Source organism: Haemaphysalis longicornis, unplaced genomic scaffold, assembly GCF_048455015.1.
Source record: "Haemaphysalis longicornis isolate Haplotype H1 unplaced genomic scaffold, Haemaphysalis longicornis Haplotype H1 scaffold_8, whole genome shotgun sequence".
Lineage (NCBI taxonomy): Eukaryota > Metazoa > Arthropoda > Arachnida > Ixodida > Ixodidae > Haemaphysalis > Haemaphysalis longicornis.
In genome coordinates this window covers 14,950,597-14,968,391 of record NW_027526445.1, presented here as the reverse complement: position 1 = coordinate 14,968,391, position 17,795 = coordinate 14,950,597, and the positions used below count along the sequence as shown (strand labels likewise).

At 46.7% G+C, this 17,795-nt stretch overlaps 1 pseudogene; it reads right to left on the bottom strand.

The window, feature by feature from the left end:
- Positions 1-5,386: 5,386 nt before the first annotated feature.
- Positions 5,387-17,795, bottom strand: part of LOC144148200 (uncharacterized) — a 44,826-nt pseudogene continuing 32,417 nt past the window's right edge.

Sequence of the window (17,795 nt, the reverse complement as noted above, 5' to 3'; positions counted from 1 at the left end):
ACCCGGGTTTATATGTGACGTTTTGCTGTGCTGGCCATGCCAGCATGTGTTTATTTACTGTTTTAAGGCTGGCTGCACGTTTAGACCAATGGTATTTTTGACGGACTCTTCAGACAAATCTGCTACAAGGCACAATATTCCGTGCCCCGCTTATGAAGAAAACCATCTGTGGACAAAATATTCCACTCTTCTAGCGACGTTCAGCGGCAAAGTTGAAATTTGCCTTCGATGTGGCCGTAGCAGGGCGAAGATCAGTGCCGGGTTCCTGTCGCGTTGCCAAATCGGATAGCCTTATGGCAAAGAACGAAGTGCTGTCTTCACTGGCGTCCCCATTGTCTTGTTCGAAATGTGCGCGGGTTAGGCAGCCAGCACCGTATTGTGTGCGGAATGATTTAAAAGTGACACGACAAATCAACGTCCTTCTGTCGTAAACTCTACTGGCCAAGGAGACCGAATTGATTACTCATATTTGTTAAACAGAACAGCGAAAGCTGGTGCTTGATCTTCTCAAGTGGCCTGCCTTAATTCAGGGCGTGACACATTGTATTAGCCACCCGACGACATGACACTGTTTCGAGCTTCTGAAGTTGTTTGAATCCACATACGAACGGATACGGCTCGCGAAAGTTTATTACACTTTTAGTGCCTTCTTGCTTTTGCACAAACGCCGCACTACGCCTGATTTTGCTGGCGTCCCTGGGAAGCTCAGTCTCAGCGTCGTCCTCCAAATGCTCAAGAATAAAAGGTGTTTGCAAGCGTCGGCGAAACTCATTGATTGCGCCTAGCTGCTCTTCTCGCCAATAAAACGGGACTTGGCCTCTTGTCAGCCGTGTACGTAGCTCAGCCATTTTGGAGAGTCCTCCAATAAGTCGGCCGCAGTAGGCGAACCAGCCACGGATAGGCGGAATGGCATTTATATCTGAAGATGGGATGAGGCAGAGAACGGGAGCGGTTTTTTCTGGAACTAAAACCTCTCCTTCGGCGCTGATGATACGACCAAAAATCTTGAGCTTTGTAAAGGCAAAGTGACATTTTTTTCACTTTTACAAATAGGCCAACCGAGCCCACTTACTCCAGCACATTTCTCAGCCGGATCAAGTGGGCCTCAAACGTCGTTGCAATATACACGACGTCACCCAACACACAAGGCACGTATACAGTTTCGCGCTGGTGTGTACAGCATCTATTATTTTTTTCGCAAACCCTATACGGGGTGATAGATGCGGTTTTCTCCTGGTCGCTACGTCGAATTAGACCGGAACGTAAGAATATCTCTAGTCTTTTGACAAAAAGTACTTGGCCCTCCAATATTTTAATGAAAAGGCATCCATGTGTTTCAAACGATAGATGGGTTGTTGTTACCTCGCTCACCTTGCGCTAATTCACAGATAATTGTAGGGCCGCACTGTTTTCTGACCAGGACAAGTAGTGGTGAAAATGGACAATTTGATTACTCAGTAACGTCGACGCCAAAGACTGTTTGCGATTTTTTCTGAATACCTTCTGGCTTTTTCTGTATACCATGGCAAATCCCCGAAAGGGCACGTGTTGTGCAAGAAAGACGATGTAAGTAAGGAGTTACTACCGAGAGATTAGTCTCAGGTCGTTTGAATTGCTATAGGGAGCTGATTAATGGGTAATTCGGGTTTCATTCACAACTAAGTTTCCTTACAGCCTCTTCCCGGAAATAGGTATTTTGAAGTCCCCACGTATTTAACGGGTTTAGCCCTGGTCAATCCCCCCTTGTGGGTACGTGCCAAAATATTTGAAGACATCATCATCATCATCATCATGGGGCAGTTACAAAGAAACATTTGTAACCATGGGTTTAGAATTGAAAGAGAGCAAATTAATGTTGATAGAAAAGGAGAAGAGGGCGGCCTGAGAAAGTTATCTTGGGTCTGATACTTCCCATTGGGGGAGCGTATCGGGGATACAAAGGGACAAGAAAGAATATAAGAGGTTTAGGAAATGACACTAAAATCGACCAATAAACTCTGTACAAGCCGTGAAACATCCCATGCAACGGGGATCTAAATCAGACAAATACAGTCAAGTTTTTAGCGCATGATTATCGTCCTTAAAAAAACATTCAGCCAGTATTTTACAGTGTGATAAATTTTGTAGCAATCTACAACCGAAATTAAAGGGAGGAGTCACTAAGAAATGTAACCATGGATTTACATGTGCCAAATCTTTTGTGCGCACAGTGGGCGAGTGTCCGAGAAATGTAATGATGCCTCATGGTTCGTTCGCTCACTAGAGTACTTTCGACGAGGACTAAGTATATGTTCGATAGTGTCAAGACAATTGCCCAGAAGGCACTTCGGGTTCTCCTCCCGCGCGATTGTGTGAAGACACTTCCGGGTGAATACTACACTGAGGCGCAGCATGTGTAGCAATATCTCCGGACATTCCAGAACTTTCCCTCTGTAAAGAGATGGTGAATACGTTCATGTAGAAACTACGGGTCCGACGAATCCAAGCCTGCAGCTGGTTTACGTGCTCGGTAGAGTACGCGTTAGCATCCTGCCTTGTGATGGGTATATTCAATAGAGCTCCATTGTGGTGTGCGTCCTTTGCTTGTGCATCCGCCAATTCATTTCCAGTGATGTCATTGTGACTTGGTATCCACTAAAGCGCCAACATGTGGCACTTATCACTCAACTCTTTGAAGAGCATGGCGACACCAGTGGTCAGTTTATCATACGCGCCTCGCTTCACTGGGTACCTTAGTACCTGCAGCGCTGGTTTGCAGGCACAAAAAATTGTCCACTGCTGTTGCCTTTCACAAGAAATGGTTCGGAGCGCGTCGCGTAAATCGACTAGTTCTGCTGCGGTACGAGACGTCCTGGGAGCAATCCTGACAAGTTGGATGTGTTTTTTTCCAGGCATAACCACTTCTGCTGCCGATGAAGAAGCTGTGACCCAGCTGTGAATAAACATGCGACGCCTCCCCCTGCATTTCACAAATATAAAATTGTAAAAGTTGTTTTGAGATCGAAGACGAAATATGGTAATTTTACCGATTCCACGAATCGATAACCACACCTGTAGATCAGGTATAACCCAAAGAGGCATCTGAGATTTTGGCAACTGAACATTTTGAGAAAATCAAATGTTCCTGCGCCGAAATACTTCGGGAGTAGTTTGAATTTGGCCGGTCACTGAAAACACTCGACAGTGGATGACACTCATGCCTTGTCAAAAGTTTAAGGTGCACACAAAGAGGTTCTTGCGCGACGTAAACTTAAACTGGGCAGACACGCGCTTCTGCGATCGTTCCACGTGCTGATGCGCATTGAGGCCACCCCAAACAGACTCGTAGGGTTTGTGCCTGTGTACTTTGAAGCACGCGTAGTGACAGTCGCCGAAGGTTACAAAGTATAGAGACTCTTTATAGTAAAAATCCAAAAAAGAGCACCTGATAAAGGCGCAACAGCGATGAAACCGGTGGGACCAGTGATTTCCCGGTCATATATTGAAGGACGTCGGTGAAACGTCCTAGTTTTCTTCTTAGTGCAGATATATGTTTTGACCATGACAGATCTCGATCATTTGCCACGCCGAGAAATTTGTGATGCGTGAAACATAGAACAACAGCCACTTCAATATTTAGCGGGTAGCTTATCATAAGTTTTGGGGTAAATGCCAATGTTGCAGTTTTTGAAGTTGACAGTTGTAGTCCCTGGCGGCGTAGGTACGTCAAAGTAGCAGACACTGCTTTCTGATGTGTTTGCACGTGAAGTCGCGTTACACCTGATATCCAAATACAGATATTTTTAGCATAAGCACATATTGACACTGGTTAATGATGAACTAGTGATTCCAATGAGACCCAACATAAAGAGCGTAGGGCGGATGACTCCTCCTTGTGGTACGTAGCTAGTGACGGGGTGATCGGATGTCACTCCATCAAGTGTGGACATGAACACCATCTGTCCATGGAGATACCTCGCTATCCCCTGATGCAAACGACTTCAAATCCCAATGAAATCAAGGGCATCCGGAGTTTCATCATGAGTCACATTATCAAATGCTCCCCTAATGTCGAGGAATACGGCAGCTGTCAGACGAAAGCAGTGTTTCTCATTCTCGACGGTAGTGACACGATCAATATCGCTGTCTATTGCTTAACGTCCTTTGCGAAAGCCTGTCATGGCTTCTGTGTACAAGCCACTCTTCTCAAAAACTCATTCCAGACGAGTGAGGAACATACGCTCCACCACTTTGCTCACACAGCTAGCCAATCCCACTGGCCTGTAGGACGAAATGTATCAGGGAGACATTCCATGCTTCAGGACAAGCACTAAACGACTTCTTTTTGTGTTGCTTAGGACAGACCCTGAACACCAATAGAAGTTGTAGAGGTCCCAGATAGCTTTGTTTGCTTGCGAGCCTAAGTGGTAAAGTGCAAGGTTCGTTATTACATCAGGCCCCAGCGCTGTAGAACGAGCAGAAGCAGAGAGCGTCAGAATGAGCTCGGGGAGAGTAAATGCAGGGAGACATTCCATGCTTCAGGACAAGCACTAAACGACTTCTTTTTGTGTTGCTTAGGACAGACCCTGAACACCAATAGAAGTTGTAGAGGTCCCATATAGCTTTGTTTGCTTGCGAGCCTCAGTGATAAAGTGCAAGGTACGTTATTACATCAGGCCCCAGAGCTGTAGAACGAGCAGAAGCAGAGAGCGTCAGAATGAGCTCGGAGAGCGTAAATGCAGATCTACGCGGCTATCCGCAGTTGGAGGATCATAGCGATGTAATGGAGTGATGCCTGCAGCCGTGTCCCGTGCCACGAGAATGCCAAAGTCTTCTTTATCATCTGTGTCCATGTGGGTCTGGTATAAGGCCACAGCTCGAAATGGATGGTGCTGAGTGGGTGTAGACGGCAATTGGAGAACGATCTGCTATATCCTAGAAAGTGGCTTCCGTGGGTCGAATCTGTAGCAGAGCGATCTCCAGCGCCCTCGGCAAAGCTTCTCTAGATATTGCTGCACACGTTTCTGCGCTGTACGAGACGCTCTTACGTCAGAGACAGATTTTCGCTGTCTGTACCTACTTTCAGCATGGCGTATAACAGCGCGAAGCATTTGATACAATGAGTCCCCTCCATTACCTAGAAAGGAGCATGCGGCACTGTGTGATGCATCCCTGGTTGCCTGGAAAATGCTCAGGCCAAAATAAGTTACCGAAGCCACGCTATTACATAACAATTCAACAGAAGACCGAAAGACCTGCCAGTGAGTATGACGTAGTACCCGTGTACGTGGTGAACTTTGGTACGAAGTGAACTGTGCATATTTCGGCACGTAGTCACTTCCATAGGAATAAAGAAAAGTCCACCACGCGTCTTTAGACAAAAGGCGTCTATATATAAGTGCGAGGTCTAGGCAGCTGCTGCAAGTTGCGCCCTGGAAAAAAGTCGGTGAACCATCATTCGGAATGTCCAAATCATGATTGTGGATAAAGTTCTCAAGACGTCGCCCTCTTTCGGTGCTCACAATGCTTTCCAGATCTCATGTTGCACATCGGAAGAGAATTTCGCTGTGTCGGGTCTTCTCTGATATCGAAACATTGGTGCCGTAAAACCCGGGAGAAGACTGGCCTCTAGTGCTCTACAATGGACCAGTTGCACCATCAGCGGTATGCTGCTCGCCGAATCGTTACTGGGCTGCTAAAGGCAGGAACTGGGCTCTACGAAACCCATTCGCCATCTCCGTATGACCTGAAAGAGGTCGTCGACCCCTGACAGTTCGATACCGTCACCGCATGAAGGAGACTGGCAAGGACGACAACGCTGAGCGAGCTGCTCGAGGAGAGCAATGGAAGGACATGATACCATTCTTGAAAGTTCAGGTCGAGAGCAGGGAGCCGGTTTGAGCTTTTTACGAACTCCGACTCGAAGCCGTCTTCAATCAGACAGCAGCCGAAGACCTCCTCTCCTGACTTGAAGTCCGCCTTGGCTTTGTCAGCAGGCTGTGCTTCGAGTACAATGAACCTGTCGTTGGGAGGGAAACTGATGCCCAACTGTGGAATTATCAGGGTCACAAAGCGGAATATTGCCGTTCAGTTTTATCAGCAGCCGGAAAGCGACGTTGGCTATCAAGGAACCACTGCTGTTTCATATGCGGACAAAATGTGCACATGGCTCGCCACTGTCCTACCAGCACGTGCCTTAGGTGTGATTCCTATTCCAGGAGAAACATTATGGTCTTTTGCGACATTTTGGAGATGTGCGCGTGACTAATTCTCTTTCGCGAATTAATTGCACCCTGCACAGTCGCTGCAGTAATGGATGCATACGTTATGCGTTATGATACTTTGCTCTGTCATATCGGTTTGGCGTATTTTGGATGAGGGATAGAAGCATTGTCAAAACTCCTGGATAATGTATCGAACGAGAAAAGTTTGAACTTGGGCTGGTTGGCAAATAACTTCGAGAGAAGGCGGGAGCCAACGAAGCAGAATGTGCGGAAACTAAATAAACAAACCGCAAATGTTTATCTGCTTGTCGCTAAATCCCATCTGTAACGTTGCCGCCGTCTTTTGGAGGCACGCTTCACACAACGCAAGCAGCCAAGTGCAGCGTATACGCTTTCTCATAGATATACTGGCAAAACTAATAAAGCGTTATATTTTATTCGTATTGTTGTTGAGATACACAATACTCACAAGAGAAAAGCGATAACCACCAGTGACAACTGTAGGCATGCTGTGTACTCGCTGAACTCTTGCAGAGGAATTGCGCTCACAAGAACGTTCACATGGCCGGACGCAGTGTTCAGTCATTCACAGCTGTAACAATACGAAGTTTAAAAAAATTCAACTCACTCATCCAGTTAGGCATTTAAACGTAATTGCGTAGATCACGGGTGACAATGTACTAGCGGCGAACACGACGATTAGATTGGGTTGGCACATACGGTCTGATTCACAGAATTGTTATTTTCCACTGCCAAAGCAACGTATCCAACAATAAATATTTAAACTTTCAAAACGAAAGCGTTAGACATATTTTGTGCACTTTGTATTTATGCCTACGAGAGGCATAAACGCACCACATTGGGCAACATAAGAATAAATATACAGACAACGGTTATCGCAGATAAAATAAAAAAAACATTATTGGCCGAGAGCCTTGAGCCGTAAATAAAACCGGTTTATTATAAAGCATTTTACATAATGAATGGGAATATACATATGCTTTGTTTTCCAAGAGTTGCGTTGCAAATCTGACCAGCCAAACAGGCACGAATGGCGAGAAATTCAAACAACGACATCGAAAGGGCGCAGGTAGTTTGTTTGATATCTCATGAAATTATATTTCCATAAGTTTAAATAGGAACAATAACAAATAAAACTCACATCTTACTTGATACACCAACAAAAGCCATGTGCATTTCTCATCCCAGCCGGTTAATAATCCTCACGAACAATCCCGACCACAGCACACGGTTTCTTTATGGTAGCGCGCTTGCATTATAATAGGTTTGTTTGCTCCACAATTTGTGAAATATCGGTGTATGACGCTCCAGAATATAATTTTTCTTCTCTTGACCACTAGGCACAAAATATAAAAACTGTCCCTTTTTTCCGAAACATTCATGAACACTAGTACTTTTCATGACAGCATATACTTTTACAAAGTCATGTGAAATAGCTAAGCCCATAGCACGGAGTGGATGCCATCTTGACATAAGTTACCATAAAAGGTTTGCTTCACCTGTTGAATATGCGACCACTCCAAAATTATATATTATTACAACTGAGCTGAACAGTTTTGCATAGTTAGAAAACTTTAAGTGTCCCTGGGTACAATTTCAAGCAAAGTGGGCTTTGCAAAGTTGTGCAATGAAACTGATGCTCCAGCATAGCAGCATAGTAGTGCTGAGGAGTAAAAGGAATTTCAACAAATTATAAAGGCTCTAAATTTAAGACCTAAAGTACCTGTCAACCTCAAAGGGCACCCAATTTATGTATACATTCATATCTTTTTCCATCTTGGTATTGCACCGGTCGTCGAGCCCGCAGGTTCGGCTCGATGATGGTAGAATTTATTTAAAAATGTGGCATAGCGTTCATTAGAGGAAAAAATATTGAAGTGTAACAATGCCTTTTGAGATTTTTCACAAACATTTCGGATCGTTTAGGTTCAGACCTGTTGAAGCTTATCAATACGGCGGTCGCGAAGAGAAAACAATACGAAGAAAATGGCTAGCGCACTTAGGAGTGCCTTAAGTAAAGAGCGGTAGGCGTCGTCAAGACTTGCGCGTGCGCTTGTGCCGTGTGAGGGACTCGCAAAAAAAAGAGCAAATACTAAGGGCAGAAATTACCGAGCGCACGTCAGCGTGCTTCGCGTGCTCCGGGCTTCTCAGTGAGGGAAGCCCGGCCCCATAATATATACTTCCAAACATGGTCGCATACTGACCGTATCTTTAAACTCATGGCTCTCTTATACAGGTACACAGGATAACCTACACCACCACCCAAAAGGGGACAATGAGGACATTCTTTCATTAGATCTATAGAAAGCATTCAATAACAACAATTCCTGTACTGCTATACTACGGCCAATGATTTTACTCGGCCTACGCCCTAACAACTTTGCCTATATCCACCACTTCCGATCACCCTAATGCCTTCCGTTTGCTGATACCAGCCCACAGAACACCTATGAAACGGTAAAATCATTTTTTTGTTTTAACAAAGCACTTATCCGCTTTCAAGAGCTCTCATCACAATTTTTAACCACTGTAACACTCTCTATATAGACCACATGTATCTCTGGGTTCCGTAAGGCAGCGATGCACACATCGAGAAACCTTTCAGGAACATCTCATTGCTACTCTACAACACAGCCAACACCTCGCTTTCGACTGCCCTCACCAAATGAACCCTACTCATCCTCCCGACCTCAGAAACCTGACCCCTCAGCCAACATCTGCCTCTTTGCACACATCTCTCTATTCTATTCGTCAACATCACTTCCACTCACCCCCCACACATAGCCCGTATTCAAATAAAATCCACTGAACAAACTTCTGCAGTTATTCCTGGAGATAACAAACCCTTAAGTAATGAATTCTCGGAGTAAAAGTTTTTCCATTCCGAATATCCACTCCCGATGAAGCCCATATGTTTGCCACCTCTATCTAGCAAAAGCGTTGTGGCGGGTAACCTTGTTGTAACAAGCTCGCTAAGCTGATCAGGCATTGTTTTTTGATCTTTTACTGAAAAATCGGCTGTCGAAACGCTATAGCTTACCGAATGCTATCACTACTTTGAGGAGCCAGCAGCTACAAGAACGCCTAGAATCGCTGAAAACAAAATTTGTTATGATGATGATGATGAAAGGCTAAGGCTATTCGACCGCTAACGTAGCGCCCACTTGACTTTTGGCTTGTGGGGCGTAACACCTTGACGCAAGGGTAGCTACACTTAACTGTCTACGCCCTAACCGTGAACTACCGTGCTTTCCAATGTCTGAATGCAGTGTTGGTTCGACACAGGATGGTCCCAGCCAGGTGCTAAGCCTGGTTGTCGGCATGTAGTCGCAGTCTGCAGTGGTATCTGAGATGTTTGTTCGTCTGCGATGAGTTCTACTGCCAGAAAACGAAAACTTTTCTCTTTTCAAGACAAGCATGTAGACGCCATGGCCATCCGGTACAGTATCCCATCTAGCACACTCTGAACAATTTTGAGTGTGGACGTGAGGTTCAAGTTCTCAAAAAGGTGCCTTTTACAGCTAACCTTGTGTTCATTAAGTGTGTCTGGAACCAAAAAGTTTCAAAAGGCAAAAGTGATAATTAATGTACGCTTGTGAATAACGGGGTAAGCGACCTTGCCTTTTCGGAGCGCAGTGAACTGCCTACGCTCGTGCGAAAGCAGACGACTCAAATGACGACATTTTCTACTGTGAAATAGGTCCTGGATGGGTGAGCTCACAAACACGGATTTCTAGCATTTTGGTTTATTTTCTGCTGCATTCATGCGGATATTAACTAAAAACCAGCATGTAACAAAAACCTGGAAGTAACAAAAATTGCGATATTTTGTCAACTTCGGTATATCCAGGCCTAACTGTACATCATCTGCCGTCTACCAAATCACCAGCACGACGTTGGATATACCGACTGTATTTGATTTTTCCAAAGCTTCCGCACCTGTCCTTAACCTACCACGTCTCTTTCATGCGCTAGCATAGACCCAGCATGCACAATCCAGCGGCGTAATGTGCAAAGCCCACTTTCACGCGTTGCTTCTCTCTTCGTACACTGCCACCACGCACCTTACAACTGTGGGAGTTCACAACACTACACAGCAACTAATCGAGTGGCACCGCTTCTCTCACATCCTATATCTCTCTTGCGCCTCCATCGCACACCAAATCCTAGCCTCAGGCAACATCATTCCCTTTCTAACAACCTCCTCCGCAATTACTTTACCCCAAACATAGACGCCCGCTCCCAATACAATTTACTTCTGTGGGGGTCATATTCAGGGTTGCAGCTGATGAACCTGCTCTTTAGACTTCTTTCTAAGCCATTCGTGACATTTTCTGGTGTACGATCCAAGTACATCTTAATCACACTATGTACCCCCTCACAGACCCGTAGGCCCACCAAGACACCGAAACCGGGCGGGCGAGCATTCTTCACACACCCTGGTGGACGCACCAGCCCGAGCCTCCAAGAGCACGCACCGGAGTTCAGGGAATTTACATTGGAACCTACGAAAAGTTAGGCGACGAATACAGTTTATATGAAATCGCAGTCGCAGCAAACGCCAGCCTTCGCGTAACACATCATATGCTGGCCCATCGCGTCCCGTACACCTGCCTAGTTTCATGGGAATGCCTTGTACGACATCGAATACTGGATCTAGCAATGCGATCAATGGCTTCCCATAACGGTTGAGCGGCCCACCAGCGCCGCCAGAACTTCCACTTTTCTTCCTAATGTACACATTTTGTCTGCTTTCTTAACCATGAGGCAGCCGTTACAGCATGAGACACTTGCAAGGAGGGTCTCCATCAATATTTCATCAACCACGCTTGACGCCATAGTGCTGAAGGTCTGTTGAAGAGCAGCGCCCAAGGGCTGAACAAAACAGTCACTATCTCCACGAATATCCAATGCGCTTCAACGCATTAGCCACTTTTCTCGGTGCAACTGGTAAAAGCAAGGTTTGCATCCAAATGAAAGGTTTTAGGAGCAATGTTTTCGCTGGGCTGCTTTGGAATTCGCCAGTGACCGTTGACGAGTTTTAGCGTCAAATTACACTCATTGAGCTGATTCTGGCAGCAAGAAGTGACCCCCAACACCTGTTAGCTGGCTGCCACCACACTTCGTGCCAATATGACATCGTGACGTCACATCTAAAGCGCCTATCTTAGATCTCTCTGAAATATTATTTGTGATCTATAAATGAGAAATGCGCATCTGACGAATCTGAAGAACTGTAAACCTGCGAGTGCCCCGCACGGGGCACCTTGAGCAATCTTGGTGATGGTACTGGCGATACCGCGGACCCCGAGACCCCAAACATAAGCTGGATCTAACCGTGGCGATGTGCTTATAGTTGGAGGGTTAGAAACCACGAACAGTGGCCGTCGGAGTCCAGGTCAAGCTCCGGCGATGGGCTACCTTTCTGTTCACCAGGCAGGGAGCTCCGGGACCTCTTTGACTACCAGGGTAATGTCAAAGAAGAAAGTACCCTCGTCTCCCTGCTTTTGTACTATGCCATATGGTATCTTCAAACCCCCCCCCCCCCCAACCGTTATCGGCCCCTTAAAAGGGGCCGCACCGAAGTATTTTTTCCTTCTTTGCCTTCTATCTCGCTCCCAAAGCCAGATAACTACACTCGTTTTTTGATCATTGAATCTGTGGACAAATCGAAGCCGGTTTCCTCTCAATCTGTATTTCTTGTTTCTAACTACCTTGAAGGTATCATCGGCAAAACATATGACGCCAAAAAGCTCAGAACTAGTAAAGTGCTAGTTGAAGTTAAAACTCATCAGCAATCCACAATCCCTCTGAAACAAACCCGCATGGCAGATCTGGAGATCAGGGTCATACCCCACCGCAGCCTCAACAGTTTTCTAGGTGTTATCTCCGAGGCAGATCTCCTAACCGAAACAGAGTCTGATCTACTCAAAGGCCTAAAAGACCAAGGCGTGACAGCAGTAAGTCGCCTCGTCATTAGGAGAGAGAACAAAGAAATAGCCACCAAACATCTGATCCTGACTTTCGACCGCTGCACACTGCCCGAGCATGTCAACGCAGGTTTCATCCGTTGTTCTGTACGGCCGTACATCCAGAACCCAAGGCGCTGTTTCAAGTGCCAGAGGTTCGGGCATGGTACCAATCCTGTCGAGGCAGAACAACATGTGCCAAATGCGTCCAGCACGATCATCTCTCCGACAACTGCACTGCAACCAACTTCTCCTGCCCTAATTGCCAGGGTCCACACGCAGCATACTCTCGCGCGTGTGAAAAGATTCATCTCGAGAAAAAAGTCATTAACCTTAAGATAACCGAAAACATCACCTTCCCCGATGCGCGAAAGAGGTTCGCCTCTTAGCCCCTGGGGAGGTACGCCGACGCAGCTCGCCGGGCGGCGGAGCGGCGTCTTGTTTCGGCGGGGACCCAGTACCGAGAGTCGGACTTGGTCCCGCCCCCACCCCCCCTGGGTTGCCTCTTGCAGCCCAACCCGCCTCCGCACCGCTCGCTGAGCCAGCAGCGGCTGTGGTGGCATCCACGTCCGGTGGGGATGCTGCTGCATCCACCGTTTCCCCCTCTCCACCGGCCCGAAGCACACGCGAGGGCCCGGACGAGATGGGGAAGGAGGCAGTCGCAGCGACCCCCTCCCCCAACTCACTGCCTGTGCCATCTGTGGTGCTTCCCACGCCTTCGGCACTGGCAGCGCAGGCAAAGACCACCCGAAAGGGTACCACTTCAAGGGGGCCCAGTCCGCTGAGCACCCCCTTGCCATCAGAGGACGACATGGACGTCGAGCCCTTCCGGCTTTCATCGCAGCGGAAGGAACGGGCTGCGACGTCCAGGTCTGTAGAGAAGGCCAGAAAGCCCCTCCCAAGAGTCCAAGCCCCGAAAGACCCTACATAAATATTCACACTCCAGTAGCTCTAACACATCATAATGCGAAGAGAAAACATAGTTCAATGGAACTGCAGAGGCCTTCTGAATAATCTTGACGACGTGCATGAGATTCTGCATGCCAACCAGCCAAGTTTAATGTGTGTCCAAGAAACACATCTGAATTCCAAACACACAAATTTCTTGAATAGTTACCTGGTATACAGGAAAGACTGGTATGGCTGCACACACTCTTCTGGCATTGTGGCCATAATCGCCCGCAAATCTTTAGCATGCCACCCTGTTACCATGAACAGCGTCCTTGAGGATGTAGCCGTCCGCACAATTATTTGTAATAGGTTGATAACGGTATGCTCCATTTACATTCCTCCTGATTATGCACTTTCGAACTCTGTCTTCGAGGCGCTGGTCGACCAGCTGCCCGAACCGTACATTCTAACAGGCGACCTTAATGCACACAACCCGATTTGGGGCTCCTCCATATCGGATGCCCGAGGTCGCCTGATAGAGAAATTCCTTACATCTTCAGGAGCATCCTTTTCAACAATAAACAGCCTACATACCATAACATAGGTCACAACACATACTCACATCTCGACCTGGCTATTGGTTCTGCAATTCCCTTTCCATGTCTTGAGTGGGGTGTGGACACGGTCCCATATGGCAGTGACCACTTCCCCGCTTCATTAACGTATATAGGTAAAGGCCCGAGCAGTCCATCTTCCAATAATAGGTTTAATGAAGCACGAGCTAAGTGGAACACACTTACAGAGACATCCAAACTACACGGCACATCCATAGAACACCTACTCAATGAAGAAGCTACCCAACTCCTCACGGCGCACATCCTGGACGGCGGCGAAAAGTCCATTCCCCACACCTCTGGTGCCCCTGGCAACCAGCGGAGGCCGTGGAGGAATGAGGACTGTAGGCGGGCGCGAGAGGCCCAGAACAAGGTGTGGGGTGTCCTTCGTCGGTACCCCACGTCGGGTAACCTCATTTTGTTCAAACAGGCCAAGGCGTTTGGAAAACCTGTGGGCCGTGAGGCGAAACGAGAGAGTTGGCACACCTTCTTGACATCCATTAATTCATACACTGACACTCACAAAGTCTTGACACGTATACCCAAGCTCAAAGGACAACACACACACAGCCTGCCCCTGGTTAGCACAACAGGGGACACACTTGAAGACCAGGCTAACACGCTTGCACAACACTTCGAACACGTGTCCAGTTCAGCACACTACACGAATACTTTCGTGAAACACAACACATTTGCAGAAAAAAAGGCTTTAAAAGACAAACACAGATCAAAAACTTCTTACAACTCTGAATTAACTCTCTATGAGTTGAGGGCTGCCCTGAGCTCGTGCAAACTTTCAGCTCCAGGCGCAGATAAGATTACATACACCATGATACAACCCCTACACCCACACACTCTTCAAACACTCTTACACCTATACAATAAAATATGGCTTTCGGGGCACATTCGACGCTCTTGGAGGGAGGCCATAGTAGCGGCTGTCCTAAAGGAAGGGAAGGACCCTTCCTCTCCCGCAAGTTATCGTCCCACTGCCCTGACAAGCTGCCTGTGTATGCTCTTCGAGAAGATGATAAACAGGAGACTCGTGTACTTCTTAGAGTACAATGTTATTCTCGAGAGCTGCCAGGCAGGCTTCAGGCCGGGACGATCTACCAACGATCAACTCGTTGCATTACAGTATTATATCAAAGATGCTTTCCCCCACAAGCAGTACTGTATGACAGTCTTTTTTGATCTTGAAAAGGCGTACGATACTGCTTGGCGGTACGGCATCCTTAGCGATTTCAAATCCTTTGGCATGACGGGTAACATGATGAACACGCTTGCCAGTTACCTGTCTGAAAGACCGTTTCGCGTGCGAATTGGAACTGCACATTCTAGGGTTCATGTGCAGGAAAACGGCGTGCCACAAGGTGGACTTTTGAGTTGCACTTTGTTTATTGTAAAAATGAATTCTCTTCAGAAGGCGTTACCACCATCGATTTCATGTTCAGTTTATATAGACGACGTTCAACTCTCTTTCAAATCGTGAAACGTGTCTCTCTGCGAGTGGCAAGTCCAGCTTGGTGTGAACAAGCTTGCCGGCTGGGCAGATAGCAACGGTTTTAAATTTCATCCAGGAAAGTGCACTTTTGTTTTGTTTTCCAAGAGGCGTGGCATTCGGCCGGATCCAGACATTCAACTCCACGGTGTCAATATTCCTGTAAAAAAGGAATACAAGTTCTTAGGTATTATTTTTTGACGAAAAGGTCACATTCATCCCACACATAAAACAACTAAAACATAAATGCTTAAAAACACTGACTATCCTGAAGGTCCTCTCGCACATTTCCTTTGGTGCTGACAAACAACTTCTTTTACGTGTTTTTACCAGCCTAATAGGTTCAAGATTGGACTATGGTAGCATTGTCTATGGGTCAGCCACTAAAACATCCCTCAGAATGCTTGACCCTGTGCTTCATCTAGGGCTCCGCTCGGCGTGTGGTGCCTTCCGAAATAGTCCAGTTAAAAGACTGTATGTATGTAGAGTATGTAGAGTGCAACAAATCCATTATGTAGAGTGCATTATGTAGTATGCAGTATCCAGTCTGTAGAGTGCAACAAATGGAACCTACAACGTCAGCGTGCATACACAGACCTCCTTTATGCTTTTAAAATTTCATCCATGTCTCACCATCCTTTTAAATCATTTTTTCATGATACCTTCATCACTGAACTCCTTTTAAATCGACCATCGTTCTCTGCGCCCTTCTCTTGCAAACCTAGAGAGGAAGCGTCACAGCTTGCTGTCTCCTTTTTAGACACCATCCAAAGTTCTGTAATAGATTTCATAGCACCATGGCATCTCCGCCCTGTGTCATGCAACAGATCTTTCACACATGTAGATAAAAACCGAGCTCCCACATGTGCAATTCTGCAGCATTTCTTGTATTTCCAGTGAAAGTATGAGTGTTCTGAATTTTATACGGACGCTTCTAAAACTGCCGCCTCTGTGTTCGGCGCGGCGCATGGGCCCGGCCTTAGGGTCACTAGAACTCTGAATAGTCATGCTAGTATCTTTACGGCAGACGCTTACGGTGTACTTCTTGTTGTTAATCATATACTTCAAAGCAACATCCCACGATCCATTATCTATACAGATTCCATCAGTGTTGTGGGGGCACTGTCGCAACAATGCCTTCGAGAAACCACGTTGTCAATATGATCGTCAAGGGTATTATGTCTGTGTATGTGCGCAAATTTTGAACTGGTTCTTTGCTGGGTCCCTGGCCACTGTGGTATACCCGGGAACGAAGCAGCGGACCGAATGGCTGCTGCTGCTACACTCTTGAATATAGTAGACATAACCACATTACCCTACACCAACGTGAAACAACACATCAGACAACAGCTTCGCAAAACATGGCAAACACACTGGAGTGAACAAACGGACAACAAGTTACACGTAATAAAACGTCACTTTGGACAATACACCACCGACACACGCAATAGATATTCTGAAGTCGCCTTGGCATGATTACGGATAGCGCACACACATGCACCGCGCTCGCACCTTCTCACTGCATCTCCAACACCTCTGTGCAGCAGGTGCGGAGGGGCCCTATCCGTAGTGCACATAGTAATCACATGCAAGGCACTTCACACAACACAACACAAACACTTCAGGGTACTCTCCAGACAACATATCCCACTACATACATCGCTGTTTCTAGGTGACTATACCAGTGTTTCTGTGAAACGTGTGTTTGACTGTTTGTCAGACGTTAAATTTTTAAACCTGAGTTCCTATCACGCATAATCAATTCTGGCCCTATACACCAGCCATCACCATTATCTTTCACTGATTTTACTATGTTCGGTTGACACGTTTTTTTTACCTACCTTTTTGTGGTAACCACTTCACTTCATTAAAAGAACTTTTCTCGGGCGCTGTTTGCGCTTAGTCGGCCTTGCGCCATAAAAAACCCAACCATCATCATAAATCTGCGAGTCTGGCAAATCTTACGAATCTGACAGCTGTTCGCAGCGCAATAACCTCAGCTTCAATATTGGTTGTGCAGGCTGTTCGGAACCCCGCACGGGGCACCTTGAGCAATCTTGGTGACGGTACTGGCGATACCGCGGACCCCGAGCCCCCAACATAAACTGTAACCTACCGTGGTGATGTGTTTAAAGGTGAAGGGTAAAAGCCTCAAACGGTGGCCGTCGGAGCCCAGGTCAAGCTCCGGCGGATGGGCTCCCTGTCTCTTTACCAGGCAGGGAGCTCCGGGACCTCTCAGGCTATCAGGGTAAGGTTTGAGAAGAAAGTACCCCCGTCCCCTGCTTTTTTTCTATGCTGTATGGAAAATTCAAAACCCCCCTCCAAACGTAATCGGTCCCTGAAAAGGGGCCGCACCGAAGTATCTTTCCCTCCACTTCCAACCATGAGCTTCCCAAAGCCAGACAAATACTCTCGTTTTCTGGTTATCGAATCTCTATACACAGCCCGCCGTCTTGCTTCACAATCAGTATTTTTGATTACAAAATAGCTTGATGGAATAATTGGGAAAACCTACAATGCAAAAAAACAACGCACAGGCGAAGTGCTCGTCGAGGTAAAAAACCACCAGCAGGCAACCACACTTCTTGGTCAGACG